The sequence below is a fragment of the Schistocerca gregaria genome, chromosome 4, assembly GCF_023897955.1.
Source record: "Schistocerca gregaria isolate iqSchGreg1 chromosome 4, iqSchGreg1.2, whole genome shotgun sequence".
NCBI lineage: Eukaryota > Metazoa > Arthropoda > Insecta > Orthoptera > Acrididae > Schistocerca > Schistocerca gregaria.
The window spans coordinates 186,835,057-186,852,113 of NC_064923.1; the positions used below are offsets into that span (position 1 = coordinate 186,835,057).

The following is a 17,057-nucleotide window of genomic DNA, read 5'->3' on the forward strand; positions in this document are numbered from 1 at the left end:
GTTCCAGCAGCATAAACAAACGGCCTCAGGAGAAATGCCGTGCGGCATTAACGTGTCACTGGTGGAAAATACTCCCCTTGTAAACAAGCTGCCGATTAACTGTTATGTAACCCTTCCATGGTAAATACAACTTTGAATTGTCCAATGGCTTATAACGTCGGTAGCCACCTAACTACCGAGATAAGGCAGTATATACAGGAAGAGCATTATCAGATTCCAGCAGTGAACTGCGGCGAAGAGCACTGCTACAAAGACGGTCGAAACGATGTTATTTTAGCTGTTTAGTGTTGCATAATGACGCAGCTTAATACACAAGGTGATTTTGCTCAAATTGACATTCACTGTGGAATCTTACGAACTTATATTAGGCATGTGTTTACATCTGCCCTGAGTTTCTGAATTTTGATATACCTGCGACCCCTGGGAATATTTCACCAATCATCTAGGATGGCTTGTAGAACTGTTACATGTCCACCCAGTTCAGAGCTTTAAGGTCTCCACGGAAAACAGACTTCTCGTCGTCTTCAGGTAGTTCCCGATGACTGCTGCTCTCTTACGGCAGGCAAACTAGGTACATTGGTCATCGTCCCCTCGGCTCCTTTGCTCCTTTCGTTGTCCGCACAGCCACCACGGGTCAGGGGGAGGAGGGGTTGGGAAGCGAAGTGGGCAGCGAAGTCCGTCCACCAGTCTCCGGCTCTCGACGTCGGACGCGGACCGCACTGTGCAGAACTGTTTTGTTTTTTCTCGTTCCAGTGCGATGTTCCACTCCTGACCCCGTTGTAGGGTCGCTATCTCTGATAACCATTACGTCTTGGACCCTACTATCAATGACCACGTAACCATGCGATGGGAGAAGTAAGAAGACTATCCGAGCGTCTTGCTTTTATTGTGTGGCCAGCTTTCGCACAATGCTTGGTGAAGGCTGACTTTGTTGCCTGGCGTAATCCTGTGTGGCTTCTAAGCGTATGTTTCGCAGTATGTCTCTTCCACTGAGCGTACAATGTCTGCAATATATGCCTCGCCACATTAGCAGGACATTTAGAAGATTCCTGGCTTGTAAAGGTCTAGATTACTCTTTACGGAAGCTAGTAGTGCTAAGGAACCTGGGAAAAAAAAGTTATTTTTTCAATCAGCATTATCTACACTACAGATATCACAACGTCGCCGCTGCCGTAGAGCATTGCTAGATTGCCGTTGTTGCCGAGCTGGATATATACCAGTCGGGAGAGGTGGCCAGCAAGTGCTCTTTACGTAGCTGGAAGTACGATAGTCGTTCAGGTCGATAGAGCATTCTCTGAATGTGCTGTCGACTCTCATCGGTGGCAGCGGCGAGGACGGGCGTGGGGAAGGAAAGGGGGGGGGGGGTGGAGGAGGGGGTGTGTGCGCACATCCTGGCAGGCTGAATCGAGTGTTGCCCATTGTCTTTGCCGTCTCCTTGTTCGCAATGAAAAGCGTCAACTCGTAGTCTTCAGCTGCCGTGGACTCTGCTGATTTCCATCTCAGCCTGTGTAGACCACTAACAAAGGAAAAAAAAAAACACTCAGCTGCTCTTCATTCCAGTGAACATTAAATATTACAGAAATTATTAATTTCTTAAACTTAAAGTTGGATTAAGTCATAGTGACCTACGTGATACTTACTAACGTTCTCAACGCCAACTAGCATTTATCTGTGGTAACCCGACCACACAAAATTCATCTTGCTGAGTACATATAAATATAAACTTAGGTAATCAAGTAGGTTTGTTGTTCAGTAATTTGTGAAGATATTCCATACAGGGACGCAAGGTAACCTGCTAAAGATAATACATTATTATGTAATATGTAGCCTAGTCCGCTACTAAATTTTAGAAAAATTCCATTTATGAGAACGCTTAAAATTATTTCGATGAAGTGTGATTACAGTTAAGGATGTTGCCCACTATGATAGGGTCAGTATATTATGCTGCAGGTTATTACTTGTAATACAATCTCACACACTTCAGGATGGCACAAATATCTGTCACTAAGCATTATCCGCTAATTTGGGGCAAGGTCTTCCAAACATGACCCAGTAATATACATCATTATAACAAGCACTTAATGCAGAAAAGTGTATACTCATGAGAAGTAAATACGTAACAGATGCTCTCTGCTCTATCAGTGCTTATAGTTGGACCGAACCGTGGCATGTACATACTTGGGAAGAATAGTGTGTGGTGATACGTTTTTTTTTGTTTGTTTTTTTCTTTATTGTCATTTTGAAACCTCATACGAGGTAGGCCGGCAGCGGCAAAACTACGCCGCTCTTCGGTCACAGGTAATATATGCAGTACAAGTGGAGACATCGAAAAACGAAACAGCACGGTGGATAGACAACAGTAGACACACAAATTAAAAATACATGAAGTCGTTCACAGGTGCTTCCAAATAAAAACGTTCAGCTCTCGGACACTAACAAACACGACAGAAATGGCACCCGTGAACGAAGGAGCAATGACGAAACACTGAATCACTAACACGATTGCACACAAAATCACTGGCGACGATCTCTGGCGCGCAAAAGTTCACTGTACTTGTACTAGTCCGGGGACATGCCAAAAGAGGAAATGGTGGGGGAGGCGGGAAAGGGTAGGTTGTTGATGCCAGTGGCAGAGGAGATGGGAGGGGGAGGAAAGAAGGTATGGGGGGGTAGGTGAAGCCCAGGGGGAGGAGGGAGGGAGGAAGGGAGGAGGAAGAGAATGGAGAGAGGATGCCCTTGGGAAAAAACACAGGGGTTGGAAGGGCAAGATCAAAGTTGGTAGGAGGGTTAGATGGAGGGGATGAGGGCATAATCAGGGAGGGGAAGTTGGTGGAAGAAATCTTGGGCGAGGGTATGGAGAGTGGAGAGATGGAGAGCAGGTGGAACATGGGAATACAGGCACGGCAGCGGACAGGGGTGGGAGGGGATGGGAGAGACAAGCAGGTGAGAGGGATCATGTTTATGGGTGGTGTAGAGGATCTGTATCCATTCGAGGAAAAGGAAGAGGTGCGGGAACAGAATGAGGTCAGACAAGATCCATGTGGGGGAGGGAAGATGAATGCGTAGGTGAGGCAGAGCGTATGGCGTTCTAGTATTTGAAGGGATTTGTAAAAGGTTGGAGGGGCGGAGATCTAGGCAGTGTGGATGTAGCAGATGATAGGATGGATGAGGGATTTATATGTGTGGAGGATGGTAGAGAAGTCCAGACCCAATGTGCGGCCAGAAAGGACCTTGTGGAGACGGAGTCAGGAGTGTGCCTTTGTTTGGATTGTCCAGAGATGGGGTTCCAGGATAGACGACGGTCAAGGGTAACACCAAGGTACTTGATGGTGGGAGTCAGGGTGATAGGATGGCCGTAAATAGTGATATAGAAGTTGAGGAGGCAGAAGGAAGTGGGGTTTTGCCCACAATGATCGCCTGGGTCTTGGAAGGATTGACCTTGCGCTACCACTGGTTGACCAAGTGGGAAACCGATCAAGATGGAATTGGAGAATGTGTTGGGAGTGTTGCAGGGTGGAGGCTATGGCAAGGAAGACGGTGTTATTGGCGTACTGGAGAAGGTGCACAGAGGGTGAAGGTGGCGGCATGTGCACCATATATAGAAGGTAGACAAGGGAGGAGAGGACGGAACCTTAGGGCACACTGGTGGTGGAGGGTTAGAAGGTGTAGGAATCCATGTAATGGGTGGTTGACATAGGAAGGACGCTGGGAAAGAAAGGACCAAATCAGCCAGACAAAGTTGATAGAAAGGGAGGTTGAACAGGAGACAGGAATGCCATACATGGTCATAAGCATGTTCAAGGTCGAGTGAATGGAGGATGGTGGATCGACGGGAATTGAGTAGTTCAGAGAGGAGATGAGTGAGGTGAAGGAGAAGGTTATCAGCAGAGAAGGATGGTCGAAAGCCACACTGGTAAGAAGGAGGCAGTGCTGGAGGAGATCCTGGTGGATGTATCGAGTAAGGATGGATTCCAGGACCTTGCTGAAGACCGGGGTAAGGCTGATGGGACAGTCGGAGGAGGCAGCAGATGACAGTTTGTTGGGTTTGGGGCACATCAGGATATCGGAGGTTTTCCACAGGTTGGGGTAGTAGCCGGTGGACAAGTGGACAAGACCACATGATTTAGCCTGGCCAGAGTGAAGAGGAAGGAGGCGGGAGCTTCACGGAGGTGGCAATTGGTAACACAATCATGACCGGGAGTGGTGTTGCATTTCGTGCAGAGTGTATTGATGGTATCCTGAGTAATGAAGGGGGCATTGAGTTCTTTGTATGTAATGTCCAAGTACTGGAAGCCAGGAGCGAGTGGAGGGACAGAGGTGTCAGTTCGATTGCAGATACTCAGGAAGAGGGAGTAATCGAACTGGGGATGGTCAGGGAGGGTAAAGATATCAGAGAGGTAGCAGGCAAAGTGATTGGCCTTACTAAGGTTGTCAGAGAAGGATTGGTCATCATGAAGGAGAGGGTAGTAGGAGGAGGGGGAAGATCCGGTAAGATAGCAGAAGGCTGACCAGTACTTGGACAAGTTGATAGGAAGGGTAGCATTAAGACAGGTGCATGTGTGTCGCCAGTCCCGTCATTTCTTAGCCATGAGCAAATTTCTGATGTGTCATCGTAGTTACAAGTGGCATTGTGGTGTGTCCTGGTCATGTGTGTGAAGGAAGGCATGGTAGAGACGGCGGGATTCACTGAGGAGGAGGACAGCCTGTGGGAAAGAAGTGGGATGGTGCAGGTTGATGGCAACAGTAGAGATGTGGGCCTCCATGGCCTCAGACAAGGTCTGCTGGAGGAAGGAGGCAGCATGGGTACCATCATCAGGGTGGTGGTAGGTGAGGGGGTGGCTATCGACCTGGGTAGAGAGGGTATCCTAGTAGGCATTCGATTCGACATGTGAATAATTATGGATATATTTTGGGGGAGGGTCGATGCGAGTATCGGAATAGAGGTGACGACCGTTTGAATGGTGAGGAGGACACGGAGATGATCACTGCCAATAGGATGAAGGACGTCCACCACTATGCAGCCAAGGAGGTTAGGGGAAGAGAGGATGACATCGGGAGTGGTATTGCATTTAGGGAAGGTGTGTTGGGGAATGGGAACCGGTGCCACCACTGTCACTGGGTGGCAAATAACTATGGATGTTGAGATCGGCTGCAACAACATAGGAGGAGAAAGTATGGTCGACGTGGGAAAGGCAGTCAAAAGGAATAGTGGCAGTAGGGCAAACATAGATGGTGGCGCAGGTAATGGTAAGGCCGGGGAAGAAGAGACTGAAGATCATGTGTTCTGTGGGGTCAGGAAGGAGGGGTTGGAGCTGAACAGGGATCCGGTGGTGGTGGCCAATGGTTACTCCACTATGCGCTGTCAGGAGAGGATTATCAGAGCAGTAGAGGAGGTAGGGTTATGTGTGGATGGTATGCTGGAGCTGAAGAAAGGTTTCGTTGAGGAGGAAGGCATCCATGCAGTGGGTCATCAGTGTGAGCAGGAGGTTTTTGTTTGTGGAATGTTATTGAACAAGATACGGTGCTGTGAAGCCATTATAGGACTTAAGAGAAGTGTGGCGAGACGGGAGAGGGTGAAGTGGGCTTGGTCATGGGAATAGGTGGCATAGATGTTAAGGTGGAAAATGGATCAAGTGGTGACGGATATCTTCTGGAGGGTGTGGGGGCACTGGAATGGGTGGACATACTGGAGGACAACAGTGTCAAATCTAATGATGTCCATGGCAGTGGTGGGGGAGGGTGAAGGGAGTTGTCAGGAGGGACTGCAGCGCCCAATGGGTGGACTGGGATGGTGAGTTCAGTAGTGGTGGGGAGGGAGCTCGGACCTTGCACTTCTGGGAGTAGGTAGGGTGTGGAGGTTTCAGGTGTTGCAGGAAGGAGGGGACTGGAGGTTGCAGCACTGCCCGAGGAAGTGTGCCTGTTTGCAGTGTGGGCAGAAAGGGCCCTCGCAGCACTCGGATGTTGGGTGTTGGTGATGAAAAAGGAGGGCACCCTCCTTCAGGTGAAGGTCAAGGGAAGGGGCGTGTTCGGAAACACCTGCTTAAGGTGGGTGGGGCTGGCAGGAGTGAAAATCTGGAGTACCACGCATATTTCCAGGTACAGGTGGGTCTTAAGCTCCACCAACACCTCCTTCTCCATGATCGTATGACTAAGCCGATTGATAACGGTGGTGAGGATTGGCAGACGACGTAGGGATTGGGGTTGGTGGGATAGCGACGAGGACAGAGCAGGGTTGAGGTAATCATTGGGGAAAAAGCGGGTGATGGGGATTCAGGACAGGATGTCAGAGCGCAGGGTGGGATCTAGGGGAGGTGATGTGATTGGAGTCCCAATGGGGAGTGAGGAGGGAGATGGGGGCTCCAGGAAAGTGTTGGCAGGAGTTTGTGGGCCTCGGGTAGTGAAGGATCAGCACGGGACAGGAGGTATTTGTAGGAGGACGCGAAGGAGGAAGAGGAAGACGAGGCGGTAGAAGGGACAGGCGAGAAGACATCCATTGCATCCAGGGGTGAGGAGGCAGAGGCTGGGATTTTTTGGGAGTGCAGGAGCTGGGTGTGCCACTGGGGCACTTAAGAGCGACAGAAGAGTGAGAAGAGGCGTGGGGGATGGGAGCAACTGGGAGATGATGGGAAGTGGCAGGTCCCGGTATGCCTGCTGGCACTCGTGTCCAAGATGGCTATGGTGATGGTGAAGAAGATGGAAAAGGTGATGGTGACAGTTGTGCATGGGCCGTGACCCTCCAGGCCACCACCCTGGTGGGGGCTGCAGGGACAGTATCAAAAAGATGAGGGAGGGGAGGGAAGGGATCAGAGGAGGAGGCTAAGGGAGAGGATCCTTGGGATGGGACGACGAAGAGTGCAAGAGGTGGAGGGTGAGAAGTGGGGTGGATGGAGTTGGGGAGCCCTGGGGAAACCATGAAATCGTGGTGGCATTGGTGGACAGAGAGATATAGACGATGTCAGTTGTCGTGGTAGTGCTGGTGGGTGTTGTCATGGGGAAAAAGGAAGGAAAAAGGAAAAGAACAGGACAGGACAAAGAAGATGAGGAACTCATGGAGACAAAGACAGATGATATGGATGCCAACTGGGGCCAAAGCCTCACTCCACTGCTGCAGGCAGTAATGTGACTGACTGCAGAGGCTACTGGGATGCTGGGATGCTGGGCTGCTGGGCTGTGTGGGCTGCTGGTCTGCTAGGCTTCAGGCATGACTGCTGCTGCTGGGTTGCTGGGAGGGCTGCTGCTGCTGCTGCTGTTGGCAGGCGGGCTGGCTGGCAGTCTCGTTTGCTTGCTTGTTAGCTGGCTAGCTTGTCGGCTGGTTGCCTCGCTGTCTGGGTCGCTGGCTACCTTCATCACTGGCTGGCATGCTGGCTGGCTCGCTGGCTGACTCGCTGGCTGGCTCGCTGGCGGGCTCGCTGGCTGGTGTGCTCTCTGGCTTGCTGGATGGCTCACTGGCTGGCTCACTGGTTGGCCCACTGGCTGGCTCTCTGGCTGGCTCGCTGGCTGACTCCCTGGCTAACATGCTGGCTGGCTCACTGGCTGGCTCGCTGGCTGGCTGCATCACTGGTTGGTATGCTGACTGGAACGCTGGGTGGCTCACTGGCTAGATCACTAGTTGGTTTGCTGTCTGGCTCGCTGTCTGGTTGCCTCGCTGGCTGTCTTGCAGGTTGCCTCACTGGTTGGCTCGCTGGCTGGTTTGCTGGCTGTGGCTGGCTCGCTGTCTGGCTGCCTCTCTAGCTGGCTCACTTATTGCCTCGCTGGCTAGCTCGCTGGCTGGCTGCCTGGCTTGCCATATGGTTCACTGTCTGGTTGGCTCGCTGGCTGGCTCGCTGGCTGGCTCGCTGGCTGGCTCGCTGGCTGGCTCGCTGTCTGGTTGCCTCGCTGGCTGGCTCACTTATTGCTTCACCGGCGGGCTCGCTGGCTGGCTGCCTGGCTTGCCATATGGCTCGCTGTCTGGTTGGCTCGCTGGCTGGCTCGCTAGCTGCCTCGCTGGCTGGCTCGCTGGCTGATTCGCTGGCTGGCTCCCTGTCTGGCTCGCTGGCTGGCTTGTAGGTCGGTTCTCTGGCTGGCTCGCTGGCTCGCTGTCTGGCTGCCTCGCTGGCTGGCTCACTGGTTGCCTCGCTGGCTAGCTCGCTGGCTGGCTCGCTGGCTGGCTCGCTGTTTGGCTCGCTCACTGGCTCAATGGCTGGCTCGTTGGCTAGGTTACTGTCTGGCTGGCTCGCTGGCTGGATTGCTAGCTGGCTCCCTGGCTTGCTCGCTGGCCAGTTCGCTGGCTGGCTCGCTGTCTGGCTCGCTGTCTGGCTCGCTGGCTGGCTCGCTGGCTGGCTCTCCCTGGCTCGCTGGCTGGCTCACTGGCTGGCTCGGTCGCTGCCTCAATGGCTGGCTAGTTGGCTAGATTACTGTATGGCTGGCTCACTGGCTGACTCACTGGCTGAGTCACTGGCTGGCTTGCTGGCTGGCTCGCTGGCTGGATCGCTGGTTGGCTCGCTTTCTGGTTTGCTGGCTTGCTCGCTGGCAGGCTCGCTGGCTGACTCGCTCGCTGGCTCTCTCTGGCTCACTGGCTGGCTTGCTGTCTGGCTGGCTTACTGGCTGACTCACTGGCTGGCTCGCTGGCTGGGACGCTAGTTGGCTCACTGGCTAGCTCACTGTTTGGTTTGCTGTGTGGTTCGTTGTCTGGTTGACTCGCTGGCTGGCTCCCTGTCTGGTTGCTTCGCTGGCTGGCTCGCTGTCTGGTTGCCTCACTAGCTGGCTCACTGGCTGACTCGCTTGGTAGCTCGCTGGCTGGCTCGGTGGCTGGCTCACTGACTAGTTTGCTGGCTGGCTCACTGGCTGGCTCACTGGTTGGTCCACTGGCTGGCTCTCTGGCTGGCTCGCTGGCTGGCTTCCTGGCTAACTCGCTGGCTGGCTCACTGGCTGGCTCGCTGGCTGGCTGCATCACTGGTTGGTTTGCTGACTGGAACGCTGCGTGGCTCACTGGCTAGATCACTGGTTGGTTTGCTGTCTGGCTCGCTGTCTGGTTGCCTCGCTGGCTGGCTCGCTGTCTGGTTGCTTCGGTGGCTGGCTCGCTGTCTGGTTGCCTCACTGGCTGACTCACTGGCTGACTCGCTGGGTAGCTCGCTGGCTGGCTTGCTAGCTGGTTCTCTCTCTGGCTTGCTGGCTGGATTGCAGTCTGGCTGGGTTGCTGGCTGACTCACTGACTGGCTCGCTGGCTGGCGCGCTGGCTGGCTCCCTGGCTAACTCGCTGGCTGGCTGGCTCACTGGCTGACTCGCTGGGTATCTCACTGGCTGGCTCGCTGGCTGGCTCACTGGCTGGCTCGCTGGCTGGCTCGCTCGCTGGCTCACTGGCTGTCTCGCTGGCTGGCTTGCTGTCTGGCTGTCTCGCTGGCTGACTCACTGGCTGGCTCACTGGCTGGCTCGCTGGCTGGCTCGCTGGCTGGCCTCCTGGCTGGCTTACTGGCTGGCTGGTCGTCCGCTGCTGCGTCTGCAACTCCTAAATCTTTGATAAAGGTCTATGCAGTGATCAAAGCGCGGTACTCTTCTTACTTACTGACGGAGATGGGTGACATGGTATATGACGCTCATACAGGCAGTTGCTGCAGTTACATAATGGTGAGAAGCTTTAGTACATTTACAAAATACTTCACTAAATAGTTGTGTGGCCCATGGTGGAAGACTGCTCACTTGAAGGGAATTCATATCAAGCAGTATACAGGATGGTCCATTGATAGTGACTGGGGCAAATATCTCACGAAATAAGCATCAAACGAAAAAGCTACAAAGAATGAAACTCGTCTAGCATGAAGGGGGAAACCAGATGGCGCTTTGGTTGGCCCTCTAGATGGCGCTGCTGTAGGTCAAACTGATATCTACTCCATGTTTTTTAATAGTAACCTCCGTTTTTTATTACATATTCGTGTAGTACGTATAGAAATGTGAATTTTTTAGTAGTACCACTTTCTTCCCTTAGTGATAGATGGCACTGTAATAGTCACGTGATATCAAGCAACGTTCTTCCAGTGCGGACGGTGTTTCCTTCCTGATACATTACCCGTCTTAAAATGGACCATTTACCAATTGCGGAAAAGGTCGATATCGTGTTGATGTATGGCTATTGAGATCAAAATGCCCAAAGGGCGTGTGCTATGTATGCTGCTCGGTATCCTGGAAGACATGATCCAAGTGTCCGGACCGTTCACCGGATAGTTACGTTACTTATGAAAACAGGAAGTGTTCATGTGAAACGTCCACCATCAAGTGCAACAAATGACGAAGCCCAAGTATATGTTTTAGCTGCTGTCGAGGCTAATACGCACATCAGTAGCACACAAACTGCACGAGAATCGGGAATCTCAAACACGTCGGTGTTGAGAATGCTACATCAACATCGATTGCACCCGTACCATATTTCTATGCTCCAGTAATTGCATGGCGACGATTTTAAAACTACGGTACAGTTCTGACACTGGGCATATGAGAAATTATGGGACGATGACAGAATTTCTGCCCGCGTTCTATTTAGCGACAATGCTTCATTCACCAACAGCGGTAACGTAAACCGGCATAACATGCACTATTGGCCAACGGAAAATCTACGATGGCTGCGACAAATGGAACATTAGCGAAATTGGCGGGTTAATGTGTAGTGCGGCGCTATGGGAGGAAGGATAACTGGCCCCCATTTTAACGATGGCAATCTAAATGGTGCAATGTATGCTGATTTCCTATGTAATGTTCTACCGATGTTACTACAAGATGTTTCACTGCATGACAAAATGGCGATGTACTTCCAACATGATTGATGTCCAGCACATGGCTAGCGTGCTGTTGAAACGCTATTGAATAGCATATTCCACGACAAGTAGATTGGCCCGCACGTTCACCGGATCTGACGTCCCCAGATTTCTTTCTGTGGGGAAAGTTGAAGGATATTTGCGATCGTGATCCACCGACAACGCCTGACAACATCCATCAGCGCATTGTCAATGCATGTGTGAACATTACGGAAGGCGAACTACTCGTTGTTGAGAGGAACATCATTACACGTATTGCCAAATGTATTGATGTTGACGGATATCATTTTGAGCATTTATTGCGTTAATGAGGTATTTACAGGTAATCACGCTGTAACAGCATGCGTTCTCAGAAATGATAAGTTCACAAAGGTACATGTGTCACATTGGAACAACCGAGATAAAATGTTCAAACGTACCCACGTTCTGTATTTTAATTTAAAAAAGCTACCTGTTGCCAACTTTTCGTCTAAAATTTTGAGCCATATGTTTGTGACTATTTTAGCGCCATCTGTCACAAAGCGAAAATAGTGGTCCAACTAAAACATTAATATTTCTTTGCGTACTACACGAATAAGTAATAATAAATGGAGGTACCTATTTTTAAAAAAACGCAGTTGATATCCGTTTGACCTATGGCAGCGCCATCTAGCGGGCCAACCATAGCGCCATCTGGTTTCCCCTTTCATGCTAGACAAGTTTCGTTCTTTGTAGTTGTTTCGTTTGACGCTTACTTCGAGAGATATTTGGCCCGGTCACGATCATTGGACCACGCTGTATATATGCAATGTGTATTGACTGAGGAAAAAATATTAATAACGGACAAATAACAGAAAAAATAGTCTGCTGCTTACTATGTAGCGATTCGTGCAGTATAGATTATGCGGAAGTAGAAGAAATATTTCATACGATGCGCATTTGCACTTACGTAGTGACGGACACTGTTCATCAGATATATCCATCCGGTAAGTGTAAAATGTCATGAAGAGGATTTGTTTCTTGTTAATGACGACTGTTCTGTTTCACAGTCGTGCGATAACTAGGGCCCCAACTGTGCAAATTTTCGCGTACTTAACATACACTGCTTGGAAGAAATCAAATGTCTATTATAATTTGCAATTTTAGTTGTTAATAATGACTACATCTGCATTATAAGTAAGAGATCCATTCTAACAACAGCTTTCATAATTCATGCGTCAGGCAATTTTGAGCTCACCATTTAGAGAGTTCCAAACACTGTCTTCGGCAACAGCTTACTATCGATCTACGCCTCCCTGTAGTACTCCAAAAGTCATTCTGTGATGTCTGCCATCTTCTCCCCACTTCTCGTCAGTGTTTTGCACATGTTTCGTTCCCCGACGATGCTGTGGAGAGTCCCTCATTTATTTTGTTCAATTACTTTTCATAATCCCTTTATAACACATATTAAAAGCATCGAATCTCTTATTTTCGAGGTTTCCCAATACATTTGACTTACCAGAATCAGATTTTCACTCTGCAGCGGAGTGTGCGCTGATATGAAACTTCCTGGCAGATTAAAACTGTGTGCCCGACCGAGACTCGAACTCGGGACCTTTGTCTTTCGCGGGCAAGTGCTCTACCAACTGAGCAACCGAAGCACGACTCACGTCCGGTACTCCCAGCTTTACTTCTGCCAGTATCCGTCTCCTACCTTCCAAACTTTACAGAAGCTCTACTACGAACCTTGCAGAACTAGCACTCCTGAAAGAAAGGATACTGCGGAGACATGGCTTAGCCACAGCCTGGGGGATGTTTCCAGAATGAGATTTTCACTCTGCAGCGGAGTGTGCGCTGATATGAAACTTCCTGGCAGATTAAAACTGTGTGCCCGACCGAGACTCGAACTCGGGACCTTTGCCTTTCGCGGGCAAGTGCTCTACCAACTGAGCTACCGAAGCACGACTCACGTCCGGTACTCACAGCTTTACTTCTGCCAGTATCCGTCTCCTACCTTCCAAACTTTACAGAAGCTCTTCTGCGAACCTTGCAGAACTAGCACTCCTGAAAGAAAGGATACTGCGGAGACATGGCTTAGCCACAGCCTGGGGGATGTTTCCAGAATGAGATTTTCACTCTGCAGCGGAGTGTGGGCTGATATGAAACTTCCTGGCAGATTAAAACTGTGTGCCGGACCGAGACTCGAGTTCGGGAACTTTGCCTTTCACGGGCAAGTGCTCTACCAACTGAGCTACCAAAGCACGACTCACGACGCGTCCTCACGGCTTCAGTTCTGCCAGTATCTCGCCTCCTACCTTCCAAACTTCGCAGAAGCTCTCGCGCATACCTTGCAGAACTAGCACTCCTTGAAGAAAGGGTATTGCGGAGACATGGCTTAGCCACAGCCTGGGGGATGTTTCCAGGAAGCCATGTCTCCGCAGTATCCTTTCTTTCAGGAGTGCTAGTTCTGCAAGGTTCGCAGAAGAGCTTCTGTAAAGTTTGGAAGGTAGGAGACGGATACTGGCAGAAGTAAAGCTGTGAGTACCGGACGTGAGTCGTGCTTCGGTAGCTCAGTTGGTAGAGCACTTGCCCGCGAAAGGCAAAGGTCTCGAGTTCGAGTCTCGGTCGGGCACACAGTTTTAATCTGCCAGGAAGTTTCATATCAGCGCACACTCCGCTGCAGAGTGAAAATCTCATTCTGGAAACATCCCCCAGGCTGTGGCTAAGCCATGTCTCCGCAGTACCCTTTCTTTCAGGAGTGCTAGTTCTGCAAGGTTCGCAGAAGAGCTTCTGTAAAGTTTGGAAGGTAGGAGACGGATACTGGCAGAAGTAAAGCTGTGAGTACCGGACGTGAGTCGTGCTTCGGTAGCTCAGTTGGTAGAGCACTTGCCCGCGAAAGGCAAAGGTCCTGAGTTCGAGTCTCGGTCGGGCACACAGTTTTAATCTGCCAGGAAGTTTCATATCAGCGCACACTCCGCTGCAGAGTGAAAATCTCTTTCTGGAAACATCCCCCAGGCTGTGGCTAAGCCATGTCTCCGCAGTATCCTTTGTTTCAGGAGTGCTAGTTCTGCAAAGGTTCGCAGAAGAGCTTCTGTAAAGTTTGGAAGGTAGGAGACGGATACTGGCAGAAGTAAAGCTGTGAGTACCGGACGTGAGTCGTGCTTCGGTAGCTCAGTTGGAGGTAGTCGGCTTTCGGCCGTGGTCGCGTGCGGACCGGCTCCGCGCGCCGGACAGCGCACCGTAGTTTGTTTACTTCCGCGTCGCGGTATTTCGTGTTGTGTAGCGTCCATTTCTATTGCACCTCATGGCGCACTGTTACCGCCGAGCGACAGTTAAAGTAACATTCCAAGCCGAACATGCTAGACCACGCGCTTTTGAAATTGAGCAGTTCATTCGCGAAGAGCTACGTCTGGACCCTCAGGAAGTGATAGGTATTCATTTCTTTATCGCTAGCAGCATCGTCTATATTAAGATGACGGCGGAGGAAGCGTGTGCTAACGTAGTTCGACAACACGCACGCGGACTCAAGTTCAAACATTCTGACGGGCATATTGGAGAGGTGACGGTCGATCACGCTGGTTTCGGACTTCGAACAATCCGGGTTTTTGAGCTCCCTTTCGAAGTGCCGCAAGATGTGGTCGTCGAAGCTTTCCGACCCTATGGCAATGTTGTGGGGCACATCGCGGAGAAATGGCAGACATTCACGACATACAACGTGTTGAATGGTGTCCGCCAAATCAAAATCGAACTCTCCAAACATGTACCATCCTATCTGCTGATAGGTGGCGTGCGAGCCATCGTTATGTATGATGGCCAGCCGCGGAAGTGTGCCGTTTGCGGACAGGAGGGCCATGTTCGGTCAGAATGTCTCCGCCGACGTTTGCTCCAGGTCCCGACCAGTGACTCAGCTCCCAAAGTGACGGCCGCTTCTTTACCAGATAGCTACGCCACAGCCGTACGCAGCCCCGATGCGTCACTTCAGGAAGCACCTCTTCTCCACCCGGCACTCCCCACTGGAAATGACGGTGCTGCCATGGCCTCACCGGCACCATCTCCTCTGACGGCTACGACACCACCAACTCTCCAGAGCTCGATGGACATCGACGCGAATGCGGTGCCTACCTCTGCCTTTCTTCAGACTGGCGCGACCTCGGACATCGAACATCCACATTCTGATTCAGAACAGCACCTCCGAAAGCAACGGTCGCCCAGAAAACGGAAGAAGAGGAGTCAAACGCCATCTGACGACACACTTCTTCATATGGCATCACAGGCAGTGGAGCTGATACACGACAGTGATCTCCCTTCGAGCGTTCTGACGACAGGAGAGGCTGCTCCTGATGTCCCATCTGAAGAACGATCTCACACGAATATGACGGATTCCAAGGAGGGTGCCTCCCTGGACCCCACTACAGCAGCGTCGCTACAACTCGCCCTCGAGGAGTGTGACAGTCGCTCACCGTCTGTTCCAGTCTCCTGGGCTGATGATATCGACGAAGGAGCAGTTCGAGATGGTGGTCCTCCCATCAGGCAGTGCCCCATGGAGGTGCCTGACCCACCTTCCAGCCAGTGATTACGACAACGGTGACTACGTCAGATGTTACACGCCAGCCAGACATCTCTGCCGGAACATCTGTGCCAATGGTGGGAGCACGCCCCCAACATTACCGCATAGCGACGATGAATCTGGCCACCATTCGGGCCCCCCATAAACTGGCTATGTTCCGTGAGACCATTTATGCTGCTGATGTCGACATTGCCCTCCTCCAAGAAGTGTTTGTCGCCGATTTCCATGCCCCCACTGGCTACGTGGCACACATCTCCCATGCTTCTGACAACGGTAGTGGAGTTGCCATCCTCCTCCGTTCTGGACTCCCTCACGCTGTTCGGCGTCCGTATCCTCAATGTATATGCGCCGTCCGGCTCCAGTCGACGTCGTGATCGACACACTTTCTTTATTGACGAGGTAACGCCGCTGTTTGAGGTCCCCTAGATGATATGGTCCTCGGTGGCGATTTCAACTCCACGCAAAGGCCTGAAGATCAATTACCGCATCATTCCCCTTGTGCGGCCCTCTCCGTCATCATCGACAGACTCCTGCTTGTTGACACATGGTCAAAGGTGCATGGCACCCGTGCAGGTTTTACATATTATACGGCGCATTCATCTAGTCGTCTCGATCGTATATACCTCACACGTTCCCTTGCTGCCGACACTCGACATGCCGAAGTATGGCCTCTGGCTTTCTCTGACCATGACGCCTACATCTGCGATGTCGTCCTCGCCCGCCAACAAGTGTGGCACAGCCGCGGCTTGTGGAAATTCAACGTTTCCCACCTGACTGTCCCTGACTGCCGACGAATCGTTGAGGATGCGTGGGCCCTCTGTCATCGTCGTCGCCCCGCCTACGCATCCACCTTATCGTGGTGGGTATCATGCGCGAAACCAGCTCTGCGCAGGGCGCTGATAGGATATGGCAAAGACTTCAAAGCCTGGCAAGCGAGCACCATGGACTTTTATTATGCAGTCCTTCGTGACTGCACTTCGATGGCCTTCTCTCCTGATCGTCAGATGATGGTGCATCGTGCTAAAGCGCAGATCACTTCCCTCACGCGACGGCGCTTAGAAGGGACTCTTGTCAGATCCTGCACCCGTGACCATATGCCTCATGAAACGCCATCGATGTACCACCTTCTCAGGGAACGCCGACGTCGTCGTCGAACCCTCATCCACGATCTCACAGATGCGGAAGGACGACGACACACTACGCAATGCGACATTGGTCACGCTTTCTATTCTCATTTCCGTCAACTGTTCGCTGCCGTCCCTCATCCCCCGACCTTAATTGAGGAGGTGGCAGCAATGACTGTCAACACCATGCCAGAGGATGTGGCTCAAGAACTGCAGGAACAAGTGACCTCTGATGAAGTCCTAGATGCAATCAAGGTGGGGGCTGCCAACAAGTCCCCTGGACCTGACGGCCTCCCCCTCGACTTTTACAAGTATTTTAGCTACCTTTTGTTACCTGCCTGGACGTCCATCTGTCGTGAATTGATGTCACCCACAACGATGATCCCAGCCACCTTCCTTGATGGGGTCATCATCCTGGTCCCTAAGCCACATGGGCGATCACGGATCTGTGATTACCGGCCCATCACTCTACTCAACAGTGACATGAAAATTTTCACCCGTTTGTTGGCCTCACGCCTCAAGAAGGCAGCAAGATCCGTCACCTCCCTTGATCAGACTTCGTTGGGCGGTGACAACAACATCCATACGGCCCTTTGCCGTTATAGGGACATGATTGCGCTCGCG

The 17,057-nt window shown here is 51.5% G+C and overlaps 1 non-coding gene and 1 pseudogene across 1 annotated transcript; one reads left to right on the forward strand and one right to left on the reverse strand.

Moving 5' to 3' along the window:
- Positions 1–7,201: 7,201 nt before the first annotated feature.
- On the forward strand, positions 7,202–9,488 carry LOC126267651 (prisilkin-39-like; annotated as a pseudogene).
- A 3,141-nt stretch (positions 9,489–12,629) lies between these two features.
- Trnas-cga (transfer RNA serine (anticodon CGA)) lies at positions 12,630–12,704 on the reverse strand. Its single transcript has one exon. It is a non-coding gene; the product is annotated as a tRNA-Ser (tRNA).
- Between the last annotated feature and the right edge of the window lie 4,353 nt (positions 12,705–17,057).